At 38.9% G+C, this 12,529-nt stretch overlaps 2 protein-coding genes across 4 annotated transcripts in view; one reads left to right on the forward strand and one right to left on the reverse strand.

The window, feature by feature from the left end:
- The window catches only part of LOC137645961 (rho GTPase-activating protein 44-like), a 359,606-nt gene that overhangs the window by 146,835 nt on the left and 200,242 nt on the right, over positions 1–12,529 (forward strand). The window lies entirely within an intron of this gene.
- LOC137645960 (SH3 domain-binding protein 1-like) overlaps positions 1–12,529 on the reverse strand; it is a 99,343-nt gene that overhangs the window by 7,673 nt on the left and 79,141 nt on the right. The gene's annotated exons all lie outside the window — the stretch shown is intronic.

Consider the following 12,529-nt stretch of genomic DNA (forward strand, 5'->3'; position numbering starts at 1 on the left):
TACTATGTCTACTCTCACCTTCATTGATAAAAAGATGTAATGGATGGGCAGTGGGTATCATGATTCCCATGCTCCATATATTTTATCAAGCTGAAAGGGATTACTGGCTGACCAACATTTTATGAAATACCATGTGTCCTCTAAGACTCATGCCTCAAGACATTCGTAGAATTTTGCGTTTTACTAATAACTAGCAACCCATTCCATTGATAGACAGTATAAAATAATGTCACTAGTACCAAGCCATTAATAGGACTTTGCATTTTATTTATAAATTACAGGGGCACCCGTTCCAACGATACTGTGATCCCTCGCTTATTGCGGTTAATGGGGACCGGAGACCCCCGCGATAGGTGAAAATCCGTGAAGTAGGATTGGGCCTCTCCCCAGTAGTTTTTGTATGTGTGTGGGCACAAGAATGTTTAAAATACTGTATTTATATATATATGCTTTATATACAGTATACTGTATGTACAGTATATTATGCTTAAATCTATTGTATTTAAAGTATAAAATTATTACAGTACAGTGCTGTAATGTATATTACATTCACTCTCAAATATTTTACATAAATCTACAAATAATGTACATTAACTCACTTGTATATATTTTACTTGAATCCAGTTTTTAATTACTGCATACAAACCATTCACACACACACACACACAATGCAAATGACAATGATGACAACGATAAAGGCGATGACGATGATAAGGCTGATGACGATGACAGACCTGTACAGTTCGATGAATGTGATGATGAATGATGATGATGGCTTTTTAAAAAACTTTGTCAAGAACATGGTGATGGGTAGTTGCTGTCGTTAGTTTTTCTTTTGTTGCAAATTACCTTTGTATAATGCCATAACCCCATCAAGACAGTTTCAAAACTCGACAGCTCGAACCATGTTCTTATTGACTACTTGTGCAAAGCGTTGTAATGCCCTTGCCATGTTGCACATTTCTTGCAGGTTCTCCAGAGTAAGGCCAGTCTTATTCACTTCTTCGTCTTGCTCTTCTTCACTCACTGACTTCGTCATTTCAAAGAGGTCTTCGTCTGTCAGCAGGTCAGAATGGGCCTCGATAAGGCTGTTCATGTGTTCTTCCGTCACTTCAGCGAATCCTTCATCCTTGATTATGAGGGACAGCGTCACTGCCTTCTACACTGCCGAGTGATGGATTTCGTCAGAATGAAGCCTGTGTAATCATGAACAACAGCAGGCCATAATTTCTTTCCACTTGAACTGATAGTTACTGTTTTCATTTCTTCCAATGCTTGCTGCAAGTTAGTCAAACATGACGCAATGTTGTACTTGCGTCAGTACTTTTTTCAAGGTGAAGCCTTCTTCGTCGTCGTTGTCGTAAACTTCCGCGATGAGGCCCTCCATTGTGGCATGAGTGTAGAGTGCCTTAAATGCACACATGACCCCTTGATCCATCGGCTGTATAACCACTGTGGTGTTAGGGGGCAGAAACTCAACCTGCGCCCCATCATACTGCAGGTCTGTTGCATGGCCTCCTGCACAGTCCATCAAGAGAAGGACCTTGAAAGGGAGGCCCTTCTCAGCCCGATACAGCTTTACCTCAGAAACAAAGCAGTGAATGAACCAGTCGGCTGTAAGGGCTTTAGTTAATCAGGCCTTTGGGTTAGTCATCCAATAGATGGGGAGCGTAGGCTTATTTTTATTTTTCAAGGCCCGTGGTTTTTTTGCCTTATAAATAAGTCCTGGCTTCATCATAAAGTCTGCAGCATTACCACACATGATAAGTGCGACTTGGTCTTTGTGCATCTTGTAGCCTGGTCTGTGCACTTCAAATCCTTGAAGAGGAATGTACTTGATGGCATTCTCTTCTAAAAAGGACCTGTCTCATCCATGTTAAAACTTGTTCGGGAAGGTACTGGCCATCCTTGATCTTTTTGGGGAAATTTAACCTCCACGTAATGACGGGCAGCATCGGTGTCGGCAGAGGCAGCCTCGCCATACAAAGGCACGCTTTTGAGGCCGAATCGCTTTTGAAACTTGTCAAACCAGCCTTTTATTATTATTATTATTTGCTAAGCTACAACCCTAATTGGAAAAACAGTATGCTATAAGTCCAGGGGCCCCAACAGGGAAAATAGCTGGCTGTAAAGCCTCGTCCTCGAGGCGGCGAATCACTCGTCGTAGTGCTAGTACGCTGTGGTTCGTCAGCATCATCATCCTCTTCTATGTCATCGTCATCGTGCAAGGTTTGATCAAAGAGAGACTTGGCTTTTGTCCTGATCATGTTCGTATCCAAACTCACGGTTTTTCCCTACAATCTGCAATCCACAAGGCTAATGCAGCTTCCATCTCAACAATTCGCTTATTACGCAGCGTTACCACACCGCTTGTTTGTTAAACGTTATTGTTGCAGTGCTGCAGATGTTCACTTCATCTTTCTTTATATAGCGCACAGTAGATTCGTTCACACTATAATGGCGTGCCACCGCGACATAACTTCTGCTTTCCTTCAACATATTTAAAAGTTTTACCTTTTCAGTGATTTTCATCATCTTCCTCCTCTTCGGCTCACTAGAGAAATCTTTCATAGGGGCACGTGCCGGCACTTAGCAGTCCTTTTTATGGTTTTGCAAAGGTTAAATGAATCACAGAACACTACGAACGCGTGACACTTGTAAGAGTACAGTACAGTGTGAACAAGACTGGCAGGAGCAGCGGGATACACCAAGGGAAGATCCTGGGAAAGGATGCAATGATGCGCAGCCAATCACCTCACAGAATACATCCACTCATGCTCGTATTCGTTGATCTCGCGCCGGTAACCAATCACGTGCCTTGTCTGACTTCCAGTGGGTATAAGAGTAAGCTGCTTTCCTTGTCTGGCAGCCCGGAAAGCCGTTTCTCGCGCATCAAGGTGAAACATGGCTGCTTTCTGCAATACGGCGGTATTTCTAAATTTTTATTTAAAAAAAAAAAAAAAAAAAAAAAAAACTTGCAATGCACTGAGTCCGCGATAGTCGAACCGCGAAGTGGCAAGGGATCAATGTACTGTATACATAATTTCAAAGAGAGAGGATGGTATGTATGTATTAGAATAATCACACCCATATAAAAGGCAGACCACGGGATATTGCACTGGCAACCCGTGGGAAGAGGGAATGGAGAATGTCTCAAACCGTGGGTTCTCAATGGATCATGAGTTTTGGCCATGAACTCTAGTAAAAAAAAGTAAAAGACCTCCTTCCAACCATCAGAACGAATTATTACACGAGAGACTGTATATACTTTCCTAAATCAGTATTTGATAGTCTGCTGGGTATAAAACATGACATTCGATTTCGTCAGCTGATTTTTAGTTTTAGCCAACAACGTAGCGTTATATGTACGGAAAGAAGTCTAAAATAACCATATTTTTTTATGTTATTTGAGCTTCATTTAGGAAACTTTGTACTTTCTATTAATTTAAGGTGCACTTAAGGGGGCCGGCCGGCTAATGCCGTTTTTTTAATGACAGGACTTTGACATTCATACCACTTAATAAGGTGACTTAGGACATCTCCAAATGGCATAAAATTTTTGCCTCTGACCTTCGGTTTTGCAACGCCAGGCAATTTATCCTGAAAATTAATGTTTTTCAAATTCTATCTCTTCCCTTGATAATTATTACTAAGATCTGGGATTACTACCCTATATAGACCTGATATAGACCTCCAATAATATAAGTTTTTTTTCTAAAGTAATATTTTGGTAGATATAAATTTTTTCATTATGGTAAAAAATAAACCCTAAAAAGGGAAAAAAATAAGAAAAAAATATGAAACAAAAATTGGAAAAAAAGTGGCTTCATTTCATTGTTTTATAATGTATTTTTAAGTTACATAACAAAATTTCAATGTTACAGTCATACCTCACTTAATGAAAGAATCTGCTTACAAAATTTTCAAGCTGCGAAACGAGATGCGAATATTTTTATGACTCACTTTGCAAAAAATATTTAATTTTAAGAAGAGATTTGCCAGCCAGGCCGATAATAAAATAGTTACCCAATAAAATGAGTTGAAGAAAAATGGGCTTTACTAAATTATAATGGTACAGTACATATGGTACTGTATATTTTGTATATGTACAGTATTTTACTGTATGTATTGTATTATTTTCCATTTATTATTAAATTATGTTGTAATATCAACTTACTTGATTTACAGGTATTCACAGTTAAGTTTAGGTATATTGGATGGTTCAAATGCATTTGGTTGTATAGTATTTCGCTGTGGTTATACTGTAGCTTTATCATAAAATTTAATGTGGTGTTTTGTAGGGTTTGGAATGAATTAGGCAATTTACATGTGAAATGTGACTCACGACAAAAAAAAATCACTTTATGAAAGCCACTTCAGAACAAATTAATTTCATGTTGTGAGGCATTACTGTATAACTAAGGGAGAAGATAGAATTTGAAGGTCAAGAAGTATAGTTTGGAGATAAGGGCATTCAAAGTTTTTCTTTGTATTTTTACAAAGACAATATTAATAAATCATGATTATTAGAAATTTTATGTTCTTTTTTGGGTATTGATAAAAGAAAATAGTTATTTATGACAATTCAATTATAAATGAAGATCCTATTGCTCTCTCTCACTCTCTCTCTCTCTCTCTCTCTCTCTCTCTCTCTCTCTCTCTCTCTCTCTCTCTCTCTCTCTCTCTCTCTCTCTCTCTCTCCTAAACTCTTAATAGAGCGAATTTTCTTCATTATGTTAGCAAGATGTTGAAATTGTCTTTTCCTCTTTGAAATGATAAAATTCTTGCCGAAAACGAGAAAAACAAACAAAAAAAATCAGTGAATGTCAAAGGGCATTCAAAGCTTTTTTTTTTACAAAGACAATATTCATAAATTCTGATTATTATGAATTTTATGTTCCTTTTTGGATATTGATAAATGAAAACAAAGTTATTTATCATAATTTACTCATAAACAAAGATCCCTTTGCTCAATATCTTGCTTCTTTTGGCTCATGTCAGGCAAGACCGTCACTTCTCCATCCACACAACTCTCTCTCTCTCTGCACTACTGATATTACCCTCTTCTGAACTCTTAATAGAGCAAATTTTCTTCTTCCTTATGTTAGCAAGATGTTGAAATTGTCTTTCCTCTTTGAAATGATAAAATTCTTGCTGAAAACGAGAAAAACAAATGTAAGTATGAGTGAATGTCAGAGGTCAAACTCAGACATACTCTCTACAGTATAGTGGTTCCCAAACTTTTTTTCTGTCGTCTCCCCCCTGCACCCAGTTCAACCATCCAGATTTCCCCCTTCATGTGTATGAGGGAAAGAGTAGTTTTAAACACACTTGAGACTATTTACTAACTTTTTTTCAAGTGTGCAAATATACTGATAAACATATAATTACAGAGTAAATTGGATAGAGAGCAGTTAGTAACAACTAAGCATAGCCATAGAGCCGGTTAATAACAAATAAAAGGACTTTTGTTAGTGAGAAGGGCGAGTCTGCTGCTTGTACACTAGTGTATCAATATCAGGGTTAATTATTTACCCCCTGGAAGCTTCAAATTTCCACCCAGGGGGAAATTTCCCCAATTTGGGAACCACTAGTTGAGGTTTGTGGTAGGACTGCGGGGGCGAACAGTGTAAATTACCATGTAATACATCGTCTGTGACTCATGGAAGCTATACAGGTGCCATTGTTCACAATTTCTTTATATTAAAATGTAATAATTATCAAAATTTACGACAGACGAAATACTGCATTTTCTTGTAGAGAACAATGTATATTTTACACATTCTCCATTGCCATAGAAGCTCAGTGAATTTTTTCAGGATTTTGTGTTTTTCTTCCTATAACCCCCATATATTGGTATTCCGGCCGGGCCCCTTAACAAGTGCAATTGCCAATTTTTTTTGTCGGTGGCTGATTTCAAGGCGATAACAGTATCGAGAATATATTCGCATATAATTAGTGAATTATTGCTGATATAATTTCCTAACTTATACAGTATTAATTGCTGATTTCTAACCAAGTTTCATGTTTTGGCTTACATTTTTGGCAATTTTTAATATAGTACTGTACAGTTTTATTTTCAGAATTCTAATAACTTAGTAAATTTCACATTTTAACTTGTTCTTTTTAACATTAAGTTGTATTTGACAATTCATAACTAGAAGTACTTGTTTTGATGAATGATGTAACCACATATGTCACAAGAAATACCAGTTGTGGTTATAAAGTCAATCAGTCCCAAGTTGCATGGGTTGTAAGTCGACGAGTATCTGTACATCAACAGCCTCATCCTGTGGGAGGGGACCCAGCCTGCCACTAGAGAGAACACCTAGGGAAGCAGTACACAGGGTATTGCACTAGTAAACTGTAGCTTTGAGAAAAAAGTGGAGTAACTTCTGAGAGGACTGATGAGTATTTAGTTGGAAGTGCAAATTCTCAGAGCCACTGAAAGCATGAAGTCTCCTTCTCTGATTAAACTTGATACAAAGCGTACCGTTTCCATCCAGAACTTCATTTGTTGAATAAACTGACTCAGAAGAGAGAGAGAGGAGTCAATGACTGATCTCTAGTTCCTGGTTGACTAATCCACCACAATGAGTCAACTGTAGAAGCCTGAAGATCTGCCTCGAATGACTTCAAGCAAATTCTTCTCCAACATCTCCTCCACCTCTGCCAGCAAAGCTAGGGCTTCTGGTGATGTTGGAGGATTATTCATGAACACTATCAGTCTGTGAAATAGGGGGGCAGCAATCTAGAAAACCTGAAGGACACTCGTTACCCAAGACTGGCACCATGTGTCTACTGTACCAGGTTGCCTAATGACGTGACAGGCATCCACCTACTCTTGGCAGCAGAAAGGGAATGATGATATCAGCATTTTGAAGGGCTGTGCATGCACAAAATTTCTTCAAGTGGTAGAGGTAGAAGGGTTCCAGATTGAAGTCTAGGGAAGGTCACAGCTGCTCTCTTTACCTGAAATCCTGAAGGCATAGCTGCAGACACCTTTGAAGAGCCAGATTCCTTGAAAGAGACTACACAATAGATCAGGGGATCCTGCAAAGCAGTTCACTTCTCCTCCACCGCCACCTGGACATGATTCTTTGGAAGGAGAGTCATGGCCACCCGCACCGATGTGTTTCAGTGTGTCAGATCTATCTCTTGACCAATTTATTTTGAGCTGGGAAACCAGCTGCTTTGCAGACTGGTGTCCCAAGAATGTTACTTACTTTTCACCAGATAGCACACAATTCCTGTACTTCTCCAAAGACTCCTAGCCGCTGACTCAAAAGGACGTGCCTTCCGACTTGAGTTTCTTTAATGGGAGTCTCAAGGACAAGTCGACTTGAAGAGGTGATGATGCAGTAAACTGGCAGAACTACTTTCACTGCCTCGAGAGTTAGGAAAGAAGAATATTGCTTGGCTGACGGAAAACGAGAGTTCTCAAATTCATAGATCTGATCGTCAACTCAATCCGGGGGCCAAACTAGCACGCTCTGACCATGCTAGCTCCAAATAAAGCCTCGACCCTTGAGGGCACCCAAGTGCTGATCAATGAACAAGGTCCTACCTAAAGGCAGCAAACAATGTCACAGGTAGCAAACAATGTCACTTCACCCAGTTAGTTACACTCGGGAACAAGTTCAAAAACATCCTCAAAGGAACACTCCGACACAAGGTTCTCTGCCTCACCTGGTGTTGGCCCAAGCTCCCTACCTGTGGGGCAAAAGAATCCTTTGTACCTCATAAGGTTACAGGTGTGGCAGCCCAGTCCAAAGCACAGGACTTTGAACTGGTATACTTCTTCCCCAGGTACTTCTTGTAGGACCAGTGGATGGGGATCTAAAAGTATGCAGCCTTCAAATCTACAATAAGAATGAAGTTGTCCTTCCTGATGGCAGATCGTACAGTGTTCGCCATCTTTATCTTAAAGGGAGTCTGTTGAACAAACTCATTCAAGGGGAAAAAGTTAATGACCAATCTCTATCTCACAGACAACTTTTCCACTAGGAAAAGACTGTAAAAGTCTGGACAACCATCCCATACAACTTCTAGCTCGTTTTTCTTCAACATCTTCACCTTTGGCCAGAGGGCGAGAATTTTCTTGGAATGTAGATGGAGATGAATAGGGATTTGTCATTTGAGACACTTTTCCCAATTCCGGGAGTTCAGGAAAAGGTTTATGTTTACCCAGGACCCCTGGAAATCCATGGATTTTATAGAATATTATTTTTGTATTTAAGGAATGAAATATTGCAAAAGACTTGTAGCACGTGATTATTTGATAATTTTTGAAGCATTGGCAAAGATATATCCACAGTATATAATGGAATTAATGAGCAGAAAATTTAAACTTATTAAACACAATTTTATGCAGTTATTGTTCCTAAAATAACTCAAGAAAGTGGTACATCTTTTTAAAATTGTATGAAAATATCTTATACAATCACATGCTTTTGTAATTCAGTATAAACCTGGTGAAAGAAAATTTATCAATGTTCATTACAAGTAAGCAAATTCTTAAATAAAAAGGACTGTAATCACAGTATAAGATCATATGTTTTTTTTATATAAATCTGATGAGAAAAAAGTAGTCATCACAAACAACTAAAGTCTAAATAAAACTATCTTCAAATGACTCCAAAAATTATAAACTTACATGAAACCTACAGTACTTCTATGGCAGTTATATGAAAAACTAGAAAACTATTTATTCATATATTGCTCTTTTGATAAAATAGCAAAAGTAGGAAAAAAAAAATTTTGCTTCTAGCTGTTACTACTAAGCATGAACTATTCTGAGTTCAAATATGAACGAAGAAAACAAATAATTGACATTTTTATCACTTAGACGAGTTCTAAGTCTGGTGATAAACAGTACTACGGCTGAAAGAAAACTCTTTCTTCTTCTACAGATGTGGGTGGTATAGATTGTAATGCAGCTGTTGTCTTAGTTATTTTTTCTATCTTTTTCCAGTTACTTCAATAATTTCAAACTTCGGTTATGCTTCTGCCAACCACCTGACTTGTTTGAGCTGTTTTAGGGATACTTTTTTTTTATTTTTTTATTCCTCCCTCTGGGTAGACTGACCGAGACATTCCTTCTTCTTAGGATTTGTATATAGCAAACATTTCATCACTACTTTTGTCATAAAGGCAAATAAGAAGTCATTTTGCTGCAGACAAAAGAAACACTTTTTGCTGGCATTGCTTCTAAATCGTTTAGATCAGTGTTAGGTAATAGATGCACTTATAAGGCAATGGCTGCTAATTATTGAAGATGTGTTGATTTTTTTTTTTTTGGCACATATTTTAAAAGCAGCCAGGATTTCCCGGGAAGAAAATTAAAATCCAGGGATTTATCGGCTCTGTGGTACTGCCACCTTGCCCAACAGTAAGAAGGCATCCCCCTACTCATGGCAGCTGCCGGAGGGGACTGCCAATCTCAGCTTCCCATTCCTACCTTTACCCTTCTTGGACTGGCCTCGAAGAGAATTAAAGGGTAGAGCCTTGTGTACACCCTAGAGACAGATCTCCCTTGGATGTTAGTGTCAACTTTTTCAGAGCTAACTAGGTCGATGCTCTAGTGACTACCTTGGAAGTGCTGAGGTGCTTAAAGATAACCACTCAATGGATGAGGGTGTCTAGGCTAGTCTTCCTCCACTTTTCTACTGTTGTGTCAATGTCTTGTATGTGGATGGAACAGTACTGTACTGTATTCTCCAACACCAAAAAATTCCTTAATGCAAGGGTTTCCTGCTGACATACCTGCCCCAGGAAGTGGGAAGCTACTGCATCTCTCCTCTTGAGAATCCAATTAACCCACTGGTTTACAGTCACATACTAAGAAAAGGACAGCCTTGGTGCAAGACAGTATCAAGTTCATAAACTACTTCTACTCGGGATCTACAAAGTTTCTTGAAAATAGTGAAGAAAACTACAGCTTCCAGACTAGTGTTTGATCCATTAATATTTTTGGAGGCTTGCCATGGTAGTAGCTTCCATGGCACTAAACTCAGGAGGCTGAGAGCATAGTTCCCTGCATCTTGAGTCTCTCCAGAAGGATCCTTGATGTTAGTGATGTAGCTGATGTCTTTATCGGAATAGGAGAGTAGTCTGGATTCTTAGGAACATAGAATTGCTATTGAGTGTGTACATAAGGCAGGATCTTGTTTGATTTGCTTGAGCATAGCAAATTTCTCGAACCCAAGACCTGAGAATTTACACTAAACAGCACTCCTACCAAGGCAGCTCATGGGTGGGCTTCTATCTTTGGAAGGCCCAGATCAATAGATGTCATAATGCACTTGATAGGAGCCAAGGCTGCCTACCCAATGTCTTTGAACTCTCAGACGAAACAAAATAACTTAACAAACGTGGACCATGTCTTGGGATTCTCAGTTTCCACAGGTGAGGGTCCAAAGTTGGGTACCGAAGGGACTATGTAGTCCTCAGAATCCTCCCGTTTTATGAGATGAGGTCGTGATGTGTTCTGTAGGTAGATCCGACTGCTTTGTGTACCAACATTATATACTGTACTTGAAAGGAAACGGGACGGTAGCGGATTACTTCCTCAGAAGCTGGAGTGATGCACGTTGCTTTAGAGTTCGTCTTGAGTGACGAAGCACTAGCTGCTTGTACAGCTGAAGGATGAACAGGAGAAGAAGGGGTTGAATGGCATGTCCTTGGACAGCCTGTCAGTGGAGATTGAAGGGTCTTTATGATGTTGCCATACTGTATCCTAAAAATGCTCTTGCAAGTTATCAGAAAAATCATGTGATGTGCCTTGCCTTGACCCATTGCAAGATTCCTCTCACGTCATTCAGGAAGATCCTTAGTAGTTGATCACTTTCACCAGGTTGAAAAGTATCCTGAAGCCAACTTGTCTCGTAGACTATGAAAAATTTCAGTGCACTTGAAGATCACAATCGAAAGCTTTTGAGTGATGGGAAGAGGTAGGGGAACGATATCCCTTGACATGTACATCAAAATCACTAAGAAAATAGCAAAAATTCCAGTTGGTTGAGCGTGGTCTCATGTCGCTTTAAAACTGGAGTCCTGTCCTTGTCATCATCATCATTTCCTATGCCTATTGATGCAAAGGGCCTCGGTTAGATTTTGCCAGTCGTCTCTATCTTGAGCTTTTAATTCAATACTTGTCCATTCCTCATCTACTTTACGCTTCATAGTCCTCAGCCATGTAGGCCTGGGTCTTCCAACTCTTCTAGTGCCTAGTGGAGCCCAGCTGAACATTTGCTGAACTAATCACTCTTGATCTCATCATGATCTCATCCGCATACGATACTTGAGTAATCTCTCTTATAGTTTCATTTCTAATCCTATCTTGCCATTTAAGTCCCAATATCCTTCTGAGAGCTTTGTTCCCAAATCTACTAAATCTATTGGAAATGGTTTCATTGTCATACCATGGCTCATGTCCATGGAGTAACACCGATCTCACTAAACTGATGGTCTGATTTTTATATGTAATTTTAGGCAATTTGATTTCCAAATTTTACTCAACCTAGCCATTGTCTGATTTTCTTTTTTCAATCTTTCACTAAACTCTATTTCTAAAGACCCTATATTGGAGATCATAGTTCCTAAATTCAGTACTTGAATGATTCTACCTCATTAATCCTTTCTCCTTCTATTGCATACTCCGTTCTCATCATCATCATCTATCATCTATTTATCTTCAGCCCAATTTCATGTGATATTTCATGCATTCTGGTGAGCAAGAATTGCAAATCCTGTGGTGTTCTACTAACAAGGACAGTGCATCATCAGCATACTCTATGTCTGCTAAATTCCTATCACCAATCCAGTCTAATCCTTTTCCACCATCTCTGACTGTTCTACGCATTACAAAATCCATGAGGGTAAACAACATAGGTAATAACACATTCCCTTGGAGTAGTCCGCTGTTCACTGGAAATTCATTTGATGAGACGTCATTAATATTAACTTTACACTTGCTATGCTCATGAACAGACTTAATCGAATTTACATATTTAAGAGGAATTCCATAAATGTAGGACTCTCCACAAAATTTGCCGGTGCACACTATCAAAAGCTTTTTCATAGTCCACAAATGGCATCAAAAATGGATTTCTATATTCTACGCATTGCTGTACAACATGTCTCAAAATGAAAATTTGGTCAGTGCAACTTCTACCTCTTCTAAATCCTGCTTGTTCATCTGTTTTTCATATTCTCTCCAGTCTCTTTAGAATAAGCATACTATATATTTGCATAACAACTGACGTAAGTGTTATGCCTCTGTAATTATTGCAATCAGTCAGGTCTCCTCTTTTTTTTTTTTCCCCACCAACACTCCTAACTCTCATTCATCAGGTTTTGCCTCTTCATGCCACATTCTACAAAATAATCTTGTAAGTAGTCTGGGAGTCACTTCATTTTTGGCCAGTATCATCTCGGCAGTTATTCCCTTGTATCCCGGGGCTTTCCATCTAGTTTTTTGAGGATAGCTTCAACTTCAAACACACTGAATTCACCCATGGGCACATTA

This window comes from Palaemon carinicauda, chromosome 8, assembly GCF_036898095.1.
Source record: "Palaemon carinicauda isolate YSFRI2023 chromosome 8, ASM3689809v2, whole genome shotgun sequence".
Taxonomy (NCBI): domain Eukaryota; kingdom Metazoa; phylum Arthropoda; class Malacostraca; order Decapoda; family Palaemonidae; genus Palaemon; species Palaemon carinicauda.